Source organism: Ursus arctos, unplaced genomic scaffold (genome assembly GCF_023065955.2).
Source record: "Ursus arctos isolate Adak ecotype North America unplaced genomic scaffold, UrsArc2.0 scaffold_3, whole genome shotgun sequence".
Lineage (NCBI taxonomy): Eukaryota > Metazoa > Chordata > Mammalia > Carnivora > Ursidae > Ursus > Ursus arctos.
In genome coordinates, this window is record NW_026622985.1 from 27,309,448 (window position 1) to 27,325,330 (window position 15,883).

The 15,883-nt window shown below is 40.2% G+C and overlaps 1 protein-coding gene and 1 long non-coding RNA gene across 5 annotated transcripts in view; one reads left to right on the forward strand and one right to left on the reverse strand.

Annotated features, from left to right (window-relative positions):
- Positions 1-13,130, reverse strand: part of SEMA3D (semaphorin 3D) — a 240,737-nt gene extending 227,607 nt beyond the window's left edge. For 2 of the 3 annotated variants that reach the window (XM_057304256.1, XM_026504666.4), the window contains exon 1: positions 12,707-13,130. The gene's annotated coding sequence lies outside the window, so the exon portion shown is untranslated. Of the gene's footprint in view, positions 1-8,451; positions 8,504-12,706 lie in introns of all 3 variants that reach the window. The other variant, XM_057304255.1, reaches the window with a different exon arrangement.
- Positions 13,072-15,883, forward strand: part of LOC130542056 (uncharacterized) — a 40,777-nt gene continuing 37,965 nt past the window's right edge. For both annotated transcript variants that reach the window (XR_008956339.1, XR_008956340.1), the window contains exons 1-2: positions 13,072-13,369; positions 14,628-14,661. This is a non-coding gene — a long non-coding RNA (uncharacterized LOC130542056). The remainder of the gene's footprint in view (positions 13,370-14,627; positions 14,662-15,883) is intronic.

Consider the following 15,883-nt stretch of genomic DNA (forward strand, 5'->3'; position numbering starts at 1 on the left):
ATTACATTTTCCAGCTTTAGATCCTTCACCTTCTTTTTCCTTTAAGTTGTCATTTAATGACTTCACTTTTTCTCAAATCCTATTAGACTCTATAGGTATGCCTTTCTTACAGCACCTCTGTACTTACATCAAAGCTACATTTTTTCTTGCTACATTTTCAGTAAGAGTTAAAAAACACTGTTCTGCGAAAAGTAGAAGGTGTTTTTTGCACTTGCTGGTTTAGCTGCAGTGATGGCCTCATTAACTTCCTTTTCGTTTTCCTACAATGGTCCTACACTGGATTCATTGATCTTGAAATGGCGGCAAACACAGCTGCAGACCTCAATCTATGGTACATATCCAGCATTTCAACTTCTTGTAACGTCATGACTTTTCTCTGCTTCCTGGAGGTACTTTCAGCATCACTAACCTTCATATGCTTCCCATGGTTTTATTTAAGGTTTACAGTATTGCACTAAACACAATGAAAAATACGCAAGAACTCACGAGAGGCCACTTTTTACCATGATATGACATTTACTGAAGAGACAAACTATTCACGTGGAGATGATTAGTGTCACACTGTGTTTTTAGTGGATACTCCCTACACTTGAGCTCACTGCAATGGCAACAGGATGTGGCTACAAAATTGTTTCAGTAGTACAGTATATATTACAGTTCATTTTATGCAGTTATGATTCAATACTTCATCTTTACGTTTGCTTACATTTCTCTTGAGTGTGAATAGCACCATGATAAATTGATAAATTTTAACTTTTTATAATAGATTTGTGTATATTTTATGGTAAATGAGAAAATAAACTAGTATCTACATATATTTTATGCATTCACGACATAACTTAATTTTTTGATTATTCTATGCTATGTGAGCTTTTTCAAATTGTTGTAAATCTCTGAAAAATGTTCTGATATACTGGTTGAAAAGAAATGTGCATATAAGCATAACCTGTGCGGTTCAAACCTATGTTGTTCAAGGGTCAACTGTATGTCTCTTTAAATGCACTTCTGTGCCAAATAAGGAGGTGGTAATAGTCAATCCTAAAATGTCCTTCTATTACCCAGGAACAAAACAGTGAGGTCACCGAAGGGCTGTTCTTTGAATGAGATGAATGAAATACAGCAGATAAAGAACAAAAAGGCACTAGGAACAGTTTGTAGATGGTGTGAGAATCTGACCTGAGGTGCAATTCGCATAACCTGAGTAAGGATAAAGAAGAGATAATACTCACAGATATTGCAATGTGCTGTACAGCATTTGATTTTCCTATATTAACCCATTTAATCCTCTCAATGATCCTAGGAGGTTCGCACAATCATGAACCCCCAGCTGAAAGACGGGAAACAGGTACAGAAAGGTCGAGTTGCTTGTCTGCATCACACCACTCAGATGCGACAGAACTAAGACCTGAACCCAGGCTGTCTGCTTTCACAGGGCAGAGTCTCAGGGATTGCACCACATTCCCTCCCCCACTTTAAAGCCCCAGTTTAAAGTTACACTAATCAAAGACTCGAAACTTTCAGCTACCAGAGAAACCTCCTTTAGAAGTGGAGTATTGAGCAATGAAGGCCAACCCACAAGCGCTAAAGTGGTATGGTGCAATAATTAAGACCCAAGAGAGAACTCGGGGCTCTCAATGACACTTGGGGCATAAGTGCCACATAGAGAAAAGCGGAAGTTAAGGAAGAAGATGACATAATTTTTAAAAAGGCTCTAGACCAACAGTATGAATAGGACCTTTTGTTTATTGTATTTAAGATCCTAAAGAGATTTGATGTGACCCGTAATGATAATGAATTCTTTTATAATTGTCCACTTCAGGGGAGCCATGCTTTCCATCTGTCTTTCATCAGTGCCTCTCACAGTGCCCAGTGCAGGCACTTGATAAATACTTTGCAAAAGATGGAAAGGAAAGGAGAGGTAGAATGGCTCAAAAGTAATATGGATACGTGTGAAATAACCTTTGTGATGAAGGAATGTACACGTGAAATGAACTTCACGATGAATTGCATATCTAAACCAGTGAGAGGAAAAAACGGAGGCAACAGGTTCCGAATAGAATAATTTCAACTATTAGAGATGGTGTACTTATTACCTACAAGACTTGGTGATATGCTATGGGAAGATGAAAAATGTCATGGTAACAACCATTTGATCCTTGAGAAACAGTCCTGTGATCCTAGACGTAAGAGAGAGGCTAATAGTTACTGGGGACTGGAAAAGATCGAAAGGACAGGGGGGTTGATTTGAGTGAAAAGCACTCAAGTAGGGAACGCATGTGAAGGTGGTAAGGAGAATGCGCAACAGTGAGGGGCCAGGAGAGGTGATGGCAGTAAAGGGCAAAATTCTTCCAAGTGAAAAGAGAAATCAGTGCGGCGAAAGCCCCAGGAGGAAGGAGTAGAGAGAACGTAGGCCCATGAGGTCGATGCTGGCTTGTCCTACTTATTGATTTGGGGAATTAACAAGACTTTTTGGTTTTGCTTGTCCTGATACATTATGTACTTAAAGCACAAACATTTTCAACACTGTGTGTACCCAATGAAGAAAAAAAGGGAAATTCTACATCTTCATTTCTGATTATCAGAAATAACCAAGGCTCACAAATATATAGAAAGTATGACTGCTGGCTGTCATAGAGATGATGGTTGTGTGACTGATAAATGTTAGCAAAAAGCAGATCTGAAAGCAATTGTTATTTTTAATAAATTTCAAGTGGAAGTACACAAGATATGAAATGACTACTCACTATACTCTAATAACTTTTGAAATATGAACCCAAAGTACTATTTCTTGGAATATGAAATGGCCTATATGATAGTGACACAACAAAACGGTTCTAAACAGTCAACATCCAGAGATGGGGGGTAGGTGCAGTGAGGAATCCATAATATCTTAGCCCAAGTTCTCTGAAGGGTTTATTGAGTGCACATGTGTACGCAGAGCATTTCTCTTCTATGCAAGTTACTCCTGCCAAAAACTTGCCCTTTTTAAAACCTGAACAATGAACACTCTCTGCCAAACCTCATCACAGTGCAGTCTAAGACAACAATCCCCACAGCTCTGTGAAATGAAATGTTATTCTCTCATCTGTATATCCAGCACAAATGCTTTTGAACAGCTGCTTTACAGGTGATAAAAGTCTTAACTTCAAAAGTTGATTTGTATTAACTTCCCGTTTTAACATCATAAATAATATCTTACATAATTTCATCATGCAAATACTTCTGCAGACAGAATAGTCTCGCTTTAACTTTCTACCATTCAGCTTGGAGAGCAACTTGTAACACACTAATTCAATTATAATAAGGGAAATACATGAAACTACAAGACAGACGCGAGTGGGGCCAAAAGAGTGAATTCTGAATAAGATTATACATCAATGATAAAATTAATAAGTATACTATTGCACTATTTAAAGATTTTTGTCATCTGACACAGAGTCAAATCTCAAAATTGATAAGATTTGAGAGGATTATTTTCATTTACAAAGATTTTTAAAAATGTACTCTAGTTATAATTATGTATTCACAAGTCATCGATTACTTGAAAATACATTGATAGGAAGTGAAAAAGGAGAAGACAGGATAGTCTCTGGTATGCATTTTAAAAGATTTTGGTCAGAGTATTAGATTTCCCCATTCCTCTTTCTGACTGTGCTAAATTACCATAGGCAGGATCTCTCTTTCTTAAAAAAAAAAATGTAATCAATTATTTTTCATAACAAAAATGAAAACTCTGAGTCTAAGATTCTAGTGAGAACCCAGAGCATTTTAGTCATATCAATCTGGGTCTTTTTCAGACGTTTTCATTATTTCAGGAAATTCAGTGGGGTCATACCAAAAAAGAGGGCCTTTAGTCACATATTCTCGGATTGGTTTCCATGACTTTTCCTGAACAATTTCTTCAAATGTGTTTTTTATGCTATGACTCATACAAACTAAAAACAGAAAAAAAAAAGCATAGCTAAACTTTTCAACAATTGCCACATTAGAATACAAATTCACCAGAAACTATAATTAACTATAAAGCACAGAGTCAGATAACTCTAACTATAAATATGAGGTAACACTCAAAAATTAGACACCAGTATAAAAGCTTAGGTAAGAAAGGTAACATGACAGGACTTTCAGTCCAACTGTAAGAAGAACTTACTCCAAGAAAGTAAAACGCAGATTTTTTAAATAGAAACAATTTGGAACACAGGGAAGAGAAAGAAAAATGTGTGATTTACAGAGAGGGAAAAATGAGAAACACACACACACACGCAAAGGGAAATGGCAGCCTGTGTATCCTCCCCACTCTACATTGGCTGCAACACAGGTGAGCCTCAGCTTCTGGGAGTTTTTTTTGGGACATAGAGGCCTCCTAAGTATATTTATAACTTTCAAAGTAGTAATGACATGTGTATTATATATATAATATTTGATAGGGAATAATATTTAACATACTTAATGCAGTAGATGTCCTTGAGATTCAAAGAGGGGTAAAAAGAATAAATAGTGGTTGAGCCATTCTGGCAAGAATTTTGGAAGCATAAGCATCATCTAGAACTGAAGACATCTGGCACGGGTGATGGATCTTGTCAATATCAATAAAACAGCAAAGGCAGAAGTAGAAAAAAGTTTGCCTTCTCTCTTTATATTTAAGATTGATTTATAGGACATGACTAATACACAACTTTCTTCACATGAAAACCTATAATAATGGTAATCTGGGTGTTTTTTAGTAATCCAAATACCACATTTTCCTTCAAAAATATAGTTATAAGAAGAACAGCTAATTCAAAATATGTGTTTACCAAGATCTTTTATATTTAGCATCAAAAAAAAAAAAAAAAGGCAAAATAGTACCTTGAACTAGTGGACTAAACTAAGCATTTAAATGAATGATATTAGCCTTGCTGACCAGAGAATGGTTCACCTCTTAAATGGTTTCTCACCATGCTTAATCTATATGCTTTCATATATGATTTTTAAAAATAGACTTTACTTTTAGAACAGTTTTAGATTTACAAAAACATTGAGAAGATATTACAGAGTCACCCTAAACCCACAACCTATAATAGTTTCCCTATTATTTTACATCGTATGGACATTTGTTACAATTAATGAACCAATACTGATATATTATTATTAACTAAAGTCCATAGTTTATTCTAATTTCCTTAATGTTTACCTGATGCTCTTTTTCTTTTTATGGATCCCATCCAGGATACCACATTACATTTAGTCCCTGTCTCTTTGGCTGTGACAAATTCTCATACTCTCTTTGGTTTTGATGTTCATGACAGGTTTGAGGAGTACCGGTTAGGTATATGGTAGACTGCCCCCCTACTGGAATTTGTCTGATGCTTTTCTCATGGTTCTTTATGGGTTTTTGGGAGAGAGATTGCAAAAGTGTTCTTTTATCCCATCCTATCAAGAGTACATACTATCTGGGGCACCTGGGTGGCTCAGTCGTTAAGCGTCTGCCTTCAGCTCAGGGCGTGATCCCGGAGTCCTGGGATCGAGCCCCACATGAGGCTCCTCCACTGGGAGCCTGCTTCTTCCTCTCCCACTGCCCCTGACTGTGTTCCCTCTCTCGCTGTCTCTCTCTCTCTCTGTCAAATAAATAAATAAAAATCTTAAAAAAAAAAAAGAGTACATACTATCAACATGCTTTATGATTGATGTTGACCTTGATCACCTGGCTGAGATAGTGTTTGTCAGGCTTGCTCACTCATTACAAAATACCATTTTCTCCCTTTCCAAAGAGAGGAAGAGACCATTTTCAGCTTACACTTCAGAAGTAGGGAGTGATGCTCCCTTTCCTTGAGAACAGAGTATTTCCATAAATTATTTGAAATTCTGCCTGGGAGATTTGTCTCTTCTCCATTTATTAATGGATTCAATCATTTATTTATATTAGCATTGTCTCATGGATATTTGTTTTATATTTTGGGTTATACTCAGTACAACTTTATTTTTTTGCTCAAACTGTTCCAACTTTGGCCACTGGGAGCTCTCTCAGTTGGCTCCTCTGTCTCTCTGACATATCCCATCACTGCGTGTATGTGGTAGTGGTAGTGGTGGTGGTGGTGTGTCTATGTGTGTGTTAAGCACTCCTTTATTTTCTGGCACTACAAGAAGTTCTAGGCTCATGGTCTATATTTCCTGCCCCAGTCCTTGAGTCAGCCATTTCTTCAAGAATCTCTGGTTCCTTTTATTGAAGAATGGCATTAGAAAACAAGATCTAGGCACTAAGCGTCACATATAAAATTTATTCATGTTTAATAAATAAATACATTTCATTTTTAAGCTAAGAATTAACATACATTCATAGGTTTATGAATAAAGTTTTACTAACACTTCTCTATGCTTATCTATATTTTCTAGTTTTTAGAAATGATCAGGAATTGTATCTGTGATGAAAATCATTACTATAAAAATAAATGATTGGCAAAAAATCAAGTGCCCCATTTCAACAAGAAAACTCAAATTAGTATCAATTTCTACAGACAAAGTATTTAGCATTACAAGTAAACAAAAAATTCTGAGAGTTCCAAATATCTATCTTTGAAACGGAGTGTTATATTTCAAAACTGAAAGTGTTTCTCCAAATAAGAATGGTATTCATTTTAGAAAACACTCTTTCTTTTATAGAACAATCAATTCAGATATGAAGAGCAAAAATTTATCCAAAAGCAACAATAATAACAAATGCCAAAACCCAAGAACGCCCGAATTTTACGTGGTACGGACTGATCTTTACGATAAGGGTAAAAAACAAAAAGTGGGAGTAAGAGTTTCACTGATTTTATACATTCTATCACAGAAAACCAGACTATTTAAATACAATTTGAGATTATGACATCATCAGGCACGGGTTCGGCCGTCAACATAATATGTAAAAAAAGGCTTCTGTGGAGTTATTTAAGCAACTCAAGAGGGTAATTTGAACTTGATTTTTAAGCAGTTTATACATGCTGATAATGAATGTATGGATTATACTACTTCTCTGTCTCTTCACTAAGGCAACTCCAGGCAATATCTCTACTGAGCAATTCTATTAGTCTAATTCCTGCTAATGTAGTATGTTTGCAACTACTGATGCTTAAAATTCAGTAATTAGGTGCCAGTCATGCAGGCTCATTTCTGAACCAAATATGACATCAAAATCCTTAAAAGCTGTTTAAAGATATGCAAAAGATTGACTGAAAAGGAGACCTAGTAAAATGCATAATTAATTTTACTTATTTTCCAGAAAGCAAGAGTACTATATTTCAAGACTCTCAGTAATTTAGACATTTTGCTTGTTTTATTGACTTTGTTCTTAGTAGTAATAGTACCATTTAATGATGCTTAATTCTATTTAATTAGAAAAATATATCAAATGTTTCCATTTTTCCTGTGATTTGCTAGTAAAAACCACTAATAGAAAACACTATTAATCACCAGTTTTAAAAATATAAAATGTTGAAGTTATTATGTTAAATGACCTATAGAAGAAAAAATGAAAATAAAGTAAATTATTCCTAATTGCTGAAGAAGATACCACATCTTTAAAAAGATGATAGATTCAGACAGATGCGGACTCTTCTAGGAACCCTTAGTCACTTAATTCTCGGTTTATTTTATACATTTCTATGGTAGGGCAATACTTGTATTTTATTGAGCTTTACAAAAAATGAGCAAACTGTTTAAATTCACCAGGAAAGATTAGTCAATTTGTTAAAGATACCCTGGTCTATGAGTATTAGAAATTATTAAATATTATTAACATGGAAATAAAAATATTAATGAAGATAGGCTAAAAGTCATTAAAATCACTTAAAATCTAAGTATGAATGGTATGCTTCATTACATATTCCAGCTTCTTCAAGGACTTAACTATTTATGTTTTTAATAATTTATATTTATAATTGTCTTTTTAAGTATATCTCATTATTATTAAATTTCAAAATCATTTCAAAGGCATTGCAGTTGCTTATCAGTGTATTTCCTGTTTATAGTGAATTTTGCTTTAGCTATATCCTTCTTTCTAATTATGACTTAGGTACTTAAAATTAAGGTGAACTAATATGGACACAGATGATGTGGATTCTCACGTGTTAACTAAGTCCTAAAAAACACAAGAAATTTAAAAATAAAGAATCACTTCTTTGTAGCATGCAACAATTTACTAAATTCTTATAAACTTATTTCACACGATCATTACACCATTTCTGAGTGTTATGCATGATGATAAAACACTCAGTATCTCACCACTTTTTTCTGTGAAAGGGTAAAACTCAGCTGTACAAGAAAATTCTCCTTCCTAAAATCTCAGAAAAAGTAAGTTATAACACCAAAAATCTTCAATCTGATCTTTTATAGGCAATAAAGTGATTCAAAATCACTGTACTAAATGTTTAGTTGATGAATTAGACTTCAGTGTGCATTAAGTATCTAGAATATGTTTAGCAATATACTAACCTGAAGGTATAAAAAGTTGAAGACCAATTCCTTCCTTCAAGGTTCTTATGATCTAGTCAGGGATCATAAACAACAAAAGTAAAGAAGAAAATAAATTACTGGAAACTCAGAATATTGGCTTGAAAGGTATGATGTGATATAAAAGAAAGGGATTTTGGCCAAGGTTTCCTGGATTAGTGGAGTATTTTTTTAACCAAATTTTGAGGTAGGAAGAAATGTGATTAACAAGTTTTGCCCATGGTCAATCATTATTATTGCTATTACTACTTATTTCACAAATGTGGATATTTCTTTTTTCTTTCAAGAAATATGTTACTCACTGTTGAAATATTTACTTTTTTATTGGGGTAATCTGTATAGCTCCAGGTATTTATGGAAAGAATAATAATTTTTCAAAATAGAGCTATGGTTACTCTTATTCATTAAATAAATCATTTATTAATTGAATAGAATTAATAGAAAAGAATGCTTCCCAAAGAACATATGTCAGCATACCACTATATTCCCCAGACAGAACAGTAACGTTCAGCGTCACATTTGTTTTTCTCAAAATAACGAAGCTATAACAAACAATCTGAAAACATACTAATATTTATTAAACCAGCACCAATTGGAATGTTTTCCTCTTGAGACTGAAAAGTTATTATTCCAAATACTTAATAAAGTGGGGATGACTTAATCCACTAACTCTGTATAAGCAGTATACAAACATTGGTCGGCAGAGAAACTTGCCAATTCCAGAAGATGTAAGAAACATCTTTAGGTCTCCGATAAACCTTTTTTTGGTTAACCAATGCCCATGTAGAATGAGAACACAGTATGAAGAATAAAAAGGAGGTACCCTGAAACTTCCTGCCTCAGTTTAACCCTAGCCCCAAACAATGTATTTCCTACTTCTGGAAAAGAAACTATGTGAGAGTACTTCAGCTTCATGACTCAAGTTCAAACCTATAGTTGATCTGTTGGCCTGTCATTGGAAATAGTACATGTACTTGCTCTGACTTTGCAATTGTTTATATTCCTGACCTTCCTTGCCACCAAAAATAATTCCCACTCCCATGCTTACCACCCTACACACACACACACAGATTAAAAATTCAATTTATCTTTGTGCATTTTTCCATTGCAAAAATATATAAAGCAAATCCATTAACTAAGATGTACCTATAAAGGCAATTCAGCAGGAAGGCAAAATTAAATCCACATAATTATTTCTCTACCTTTTACGCTTAGTTTCTGCCGCTATTGATTATGGTTTCCTGATAATTCCAAAACATTTTGCATTGCCAGATAGGTTTCCTTGACCTCCCCCTCTCAGAGAGTCATCAGGAAGGTAAAAGGAGTCACATCATTAGTTCTCCTAAACAGAATTTTACAAAGGTGAACCAGTGGAGCCAAAACATAAAGTAAGTTTTTAGGTCATGAAGGCAATAAATAGACTAAGGGAAACTCCATTAACCTCAGGAAATTTTCTCAATACAGCCATGGGGTTATTATTTGACAAAATGTGTTTTTTTTTAAAGATTTTATTTATTTATTTGACAGAGAGAGAGCCAGCCAGCGAGAGAGGGAACACAAGCAGGGGGAGTGGGAGAGGAAGAAGCAAGCTCCCAGTGGAGGAGTCTGACGTGGGGCTCGATCCCAGAACTCCAGGATCACGCCCTGAGCCGAAGGCAGACGCTTAACGACTAAGCCATCCAGGCGCCCCACAAAATATGTTTCTTTTGTTTTCATTTTTTCTTTACAAACATGATTAAAGCCACTAATAATTCCTATAAGGTACAATATGACCTGTGTAAATATAGATTAATATCACATGTATATGATTCTCGGCCTACAGACTTGATGTATCTTATACCAATCCTCAATCATGGATTCCATTTAAATTCTTGGATATTCTTCCCTGGTAAATTATAATATACAAATGCGGTATCAAACTGATCGTAGGTCCTCGCTTTAAGTGGGTTTGTGGAAAGCTTCCTGAGGTCCCTGAAGGATGAGCCATGTTAAGGTAAAACCGTTCCAGTCTCAGCTCTGCCCCTTACTAGTTTATGTTTGGACATATCAACACCTTTAGACCTCATTATTCTCATTTTAGACATGAGAATAACTCCTTTGTCTACTCCCCTAATCATCAATTCCATTTTTAAGGATGACCATTTGTTGTTAGGATTGCAAAAACCAAAATGGAACACTACCCACTTCTAACTCTGTGTCTTTGCTTTTTTCCATCTAAAAATAAGGAGAATAATGACACTTCTTGTAGTACTGTTGGGAATCTTAATTATGATAACGTATAAAGCACCTAGGACGCTGTAGAGCGTTTGATAAATGTCCCTTCCCTTTTCCAAGTTTCCATTTCATAAATGGGCAAATTCCATTTGAAATGTTGGCAGTCCAAATCAGTACCGTTTTATTGTCTCTCAGCTACCTCTTGACCCTATTCTTATCTCTTCCCACATCACCTTCCTGTATTTCCTGGCCTTTCTCTTCCAAGGGCCAAGGTCTTTGCCCATCTCCCTGACCTGGACCGTCACTGTGTAGCTTGTCAGCGATGCCTCCTCTGGCCAGTTTTAGCTGCTGGGACGAGTCTCCACGATTCCAAGGCTGAACAGAATTAAAGCAACTCCTGCCTGGGTCTGCTTATTTCCAACCCCAACCCTTCCTGCTCATCTCCTCGATGTCTGGCCTCGGAACCGCCGGATAAGCGAAGGCATCACTGGAGTGATGACATGCGGCTCTCTCCCTTCCCACCCTCCACATTTTTCCTTCCACGTGCGGAACCCATAAGGCTCTGACCGCTCGCGCCCCGGCGGTTGCCATGGTTACACAACAGCAGCACCAGACCCAGGAGGGGGTCTCATCCCTTCTCTACTTCCCCCATAACCCTTTCATCTCCTCCCCTTTCGGGCCTCCCCCACGAATACAGTCAGGAAGAGAAGCCTTTGCGGCTAAGCTTGAGACTTGAAGACCCCCTTCCTTCGCTGGTGCAAACAGCACTGACAAGCTAAGGAAGGGTGGGAGGGGCTTGGTGGAGAAGAGTCCTTGCTTCACTCCCGACTAAACCTCGAACTTTTCGCCGACTTAGCTACGATCTCCGTAACCAAGAATTTGGGACCTCATTGGCCCCTGCTGCTGGGCGAGCGACTCGCGTCCAGTCCCTTGGATTCCAGCTCGCCGGCTACAGCGCAGCGTCTCCTCTCCTGTCAAGTCCCCTCAGCGCTGGGACGGAAGTAAAGCAACTCAGCCCACGAGGTTGAACACAAGTCACCAGGGAAGGAGAATCTGCCAGTGCCGAAAACAACCCTTGCACTGCCAGGGCAGCCCATTAACGCTTCGACTCCGGGCGGGCTGGGAAAGGGTCGGCAGGGGACACCCGGGGCAGGGGTCGGGGAGGGGGTAGATCCACTGCGTTAAATTTCCAGCAGGAGTCAAATCCGGGCCTTTCCCGCGCGAGCCAAGCCGAGGCTACCAAGGGATGCCCAGCTCCAGCAGGAGTGCGTTTTGCAATAACCGCATTTCCCAGATAGCCAGCTTTGTGGCTGGTGTCTGACTCCAACCTTACCCTCAGGGTCTAGAAGGATGCACGCTTCCATCAGACGGAGCGTCGCTATTCCTTCGCCAGGAAAAAGGCGTCGCCCATCCCTCCCACAAAGCACCACAACAAAAACAACCGCTACGGTCTCCTCGTCCCCTCCCCCAGCCCACGGGAAAAGGAGGGAGCGAGGTCGCAGATACCCTTGGTCAAGTCCTCCCCAGACGGTCCCCACCATCGCGTCTCCCAATGAACCTGCAGCCGGCGGAAGCCACAGGGCACGTTCAAATGCGCTCTCCTGCCGCCTTGGCCGCGGAGGGAGCGAGGAACAGAGTGAAGTTCCCGGGCGCGTCTCAAAAGGAAAACTTTGCTGGGTGCTGGCAGCGGCCGGCTTCGGCTGAGGAGGCGCCGGCGCCGGCGGCGGCGCGGCAGCGGGGAGGTGGGACTGCGCCCCCGCCGCCACGCTGTCCCCGGCGCGGCGAGCACAGGCCGTCCGCTCCTAAGCGCACTGATTCCCAGTCTGTTCCCCCGTTCGCCCACCCCCCGTGCGCTCCGCTCCGGAGCCTTTTCTCCGTCCGTGGACGCTTCCTTATCTCCTAGGGCTGCGCATCCTCACTTTCGACCCACAGCTACCCCCCAAATCCAGTCACCCCTGCTTAACTCTGCGGTCCCCAGCGCTCCCTCCCACTGGGGTAGCAGGTGACCAGAAGCCCGCCTTACCTGCCGCGAACTCTTCTCCCCCTCTCTCTGGGCCAGATGTCCTTTCAGGAAGAGAGGAAGGGGATGCAGGCTGCAGGCGTGCGCGGCGGCGACCCGGGGCACCGGCGCGAGCTCCTCTGAGAGGCAGCCCTGGCTGAGCCGCGGAGCCGCCGGCGGCCCTGACGGAGCTCGGAGGCTGCGGCCGCAGAGGCCAGACGGGGAGGCAGGGGGCGCTGCTGGCCCCGGAGCGCCGAGACGGGACAGGCGGGGAGCCAGGCACCAGCTGGAGCTTTGGGGAGGCGAGTGTGGCGAGGAAAGGCACGCTCCGAGCGGGAGGGCGGCTTTTAAGTTTGTGGTGTGACCGCAGCAGCTGTCCGGGGAGAGACTCAGTCTTTCTAAAAAGGGGATGCTCAAAACGCCGGGGATTACCTCTCCCCTTCCGATCTCCACCCCCAGCCCTTGCCCCCCCTCTCCTCCGCGCACGCCAGTCCTCCGCAGCGTGCCGAAGTCCATCCCTGCCGGCGCGCAGGCTGTCAGCAGCGTGGATTAAATGTAGCTCCGGCCACGCTGAGGCATTTTTTTCCGGGCTGGCCACCCTGTGCACTCTGCCTGTGCTGCAGCCGCTGACGTTTGAGCCCGCGCCCGGCTGACTTTGGGACCCAAGTATTCTATACCATAAAGTCGGTAAGGAACTCCCGCGGAAGAAACCGGACAAATAATGTCCAAAAGATTCTAAGCCTCAAAAAGAGTACGTGTGTTCCACTATGTAAAACCCCGAGCTACTGGCCCTGAAAGAACCGGGCATGAGGATGAGCAATGGAGAACAAACCTCCATTAAGGGGCTAGCACGAGGGAAGACGAAGTAGAAGGGGAGGAGAAATTGGGGGGGGGGGGGGAGTAGCAGAAAACAGCCCACGATAAGTCTTATTTCCTCTTTACCTTATAACAGGCCAACAGGGATGTGTCATCTGTTTCTGTCAGGAGCTTTCCTTTATGTATTTGTACACGCCTTGGTCGTACAGTAGGAAACTGAAGTATATGGGGAACAGGGATGTATCCACATTTTGTGGAGTCTGGAACTTAGACAATTTGGAGATGGCAGCCTCTTTAGAAAAGCAATGCAGGAATAGCTTAATTTCTACAGATCTTACAAAAAAACACTATGCGAATGTATTGTCAGGCTGCCCTCAGGGTCATGGAAAGGGCAAGTGATGAGTCCTGAAGCTTGGGCCTCATTAGCTGCGTGGTAAATCCTTCTGTGATTGGAACTCTAGGTCTGGAATCACACACCTTGCACTTATTAGTCCCAAACATGAAGCTGACTTGGGGGTAGAGCCATAGGGGAAAAAAAGCAGCCACAGCGTTCTGCATTTGTCAGCTTGATTTAAGAGCACAGCTTGTAAGGTCCCAGAGCTCCTTTGGCAAATGACAAGTGGTGTTTTAGTTTGGGGGTAGTGAGCAGTCAAAGGCAACAATGGGAGAACTGGAAGGTGGGAGGAGACTCTTCATTCAGTGTCTCCTCAGCAGCAGAGAGCTGAGGGCCACAGAAGCTAAATGAGTCATTGCAAGTTGCAGATGGTTAGTGACAGAGCCAGGCTCAGGAGGGACTCAAGTTTCCTAACTCTGACCAAGGTTCTTTCCTGTGTCTCATGCTGCCCCATTTCTGTAACCTTGGTTTTGACTTTCCACCAACCAACCCCATAATTTACCTCTTTAGATACAGGAAAATTTAAGTCCCTACAGACTATTCTGACCTATAGCAACCTTTTTTTGAATGCTTTATGTTTAATGTTATACCACTCATTTTGTAATTAACTGTACCCTTGGTGTGTTTAATGAGTTTTTCTATTTATTTGCTATTATTTTATCTGTTTATGCCATTACCCCTCAGTCCAAATTGCAACTTCATTGTAAGGATAAAATACCTCTTTTTCTCCCACAGCACAGCTTAGGGCTTTGCACGTAGGAGATTCATGGTAAGTAGTTTTTAACTTTTAAAAACTCTCTACTTATTAATTGTCTAATAATTTTGTCAGTTTATTGGCCGGAATATTGTGTTTAACTAGAATTGCAGTTAACTGGATTTCCCCTTTTTCCCTCCTGTCGAAATCCTATCTTAATATACTCAAGCCAAACGGCATCTCCGTTTGCTACTTTTCCACCTTTTCCACAAAGGCCCTACAGAATTAATCATTCCTTCCTGTTTTCCCAAAGCACTTTGATTTCACTACTGTTAGAAGTCCTTTTCATGTTATGTCATAATTAGTTAGGCATGTGTCCTCATGGGCTGTTGGCTGTTTTTTGTCTTTCTTTCCCAAGCCCCTAAAACAATGCCTATGAATTTGTATTGAACTGGTTTAGTTTGAAATACCCTGACTTAAAATTTAGACTGCATTTACTAAGGCATCCTGAATGCACCATGGGAAGACAACATCTGGAAACTGGGTTCTGTGCTTTCCTTCCTTTTAATTGCTCTGAGTACACAGCAGGCAGAATCAACTGCACAGCGCGAAGTTGTGATGAATGGCCTCAGCTGTGTCCCTGGCTTTGTAATCCTTAGGGTACTTCTCTAAGTATCTTGCACATGGTAGGTGTTTAGCAAATATTTAGGGGTTAAATTAGGTACTAAAAACAGTGGATAGGATGATGATAATCAGTCACTGCATTTATTTTTTAATTTCTACTAAAAGGATCCCATCAGTATGGTTTTACAACACTTTCTAAGAGTTTGAGATTCACTGTCCTGTAATCTGTTTAGTAATCTGTCCTGTAGGGCCAATGCCCTATCTAACTCCTTGCAAAAACACCGAGTGGGGAAAATCTTTTTTACATTAAGTTTTGTTCAATTGCAAGGTGTGTTATACCTTGTGTGTTCAGCGTATCTCCAAGGGTGGCTATTCAAGATTTAAGAAGTGATCTTTAATTACACTGAAAGAGATGTGTATATCATCAGTTAGAACTACCTAATTGCTGTTCTATACCTGTTTAATTCTGAGGGAAAAAAAAAAAAAAACCAGAAAGAAAGGAAAGGAAAGAAAGAACAAAGTACTGTCCAGTTTCCGGGTGCTTGGAAAAATTTTTGACTACACCTCACCCATCTCCGTTAAGGTGCAGATAGAATCTGAGTAAGTCATTCTTACTGTATGGTACTATCTATATGTTAAATGATGTGAAATACACTATTTCTCATAGGATTAC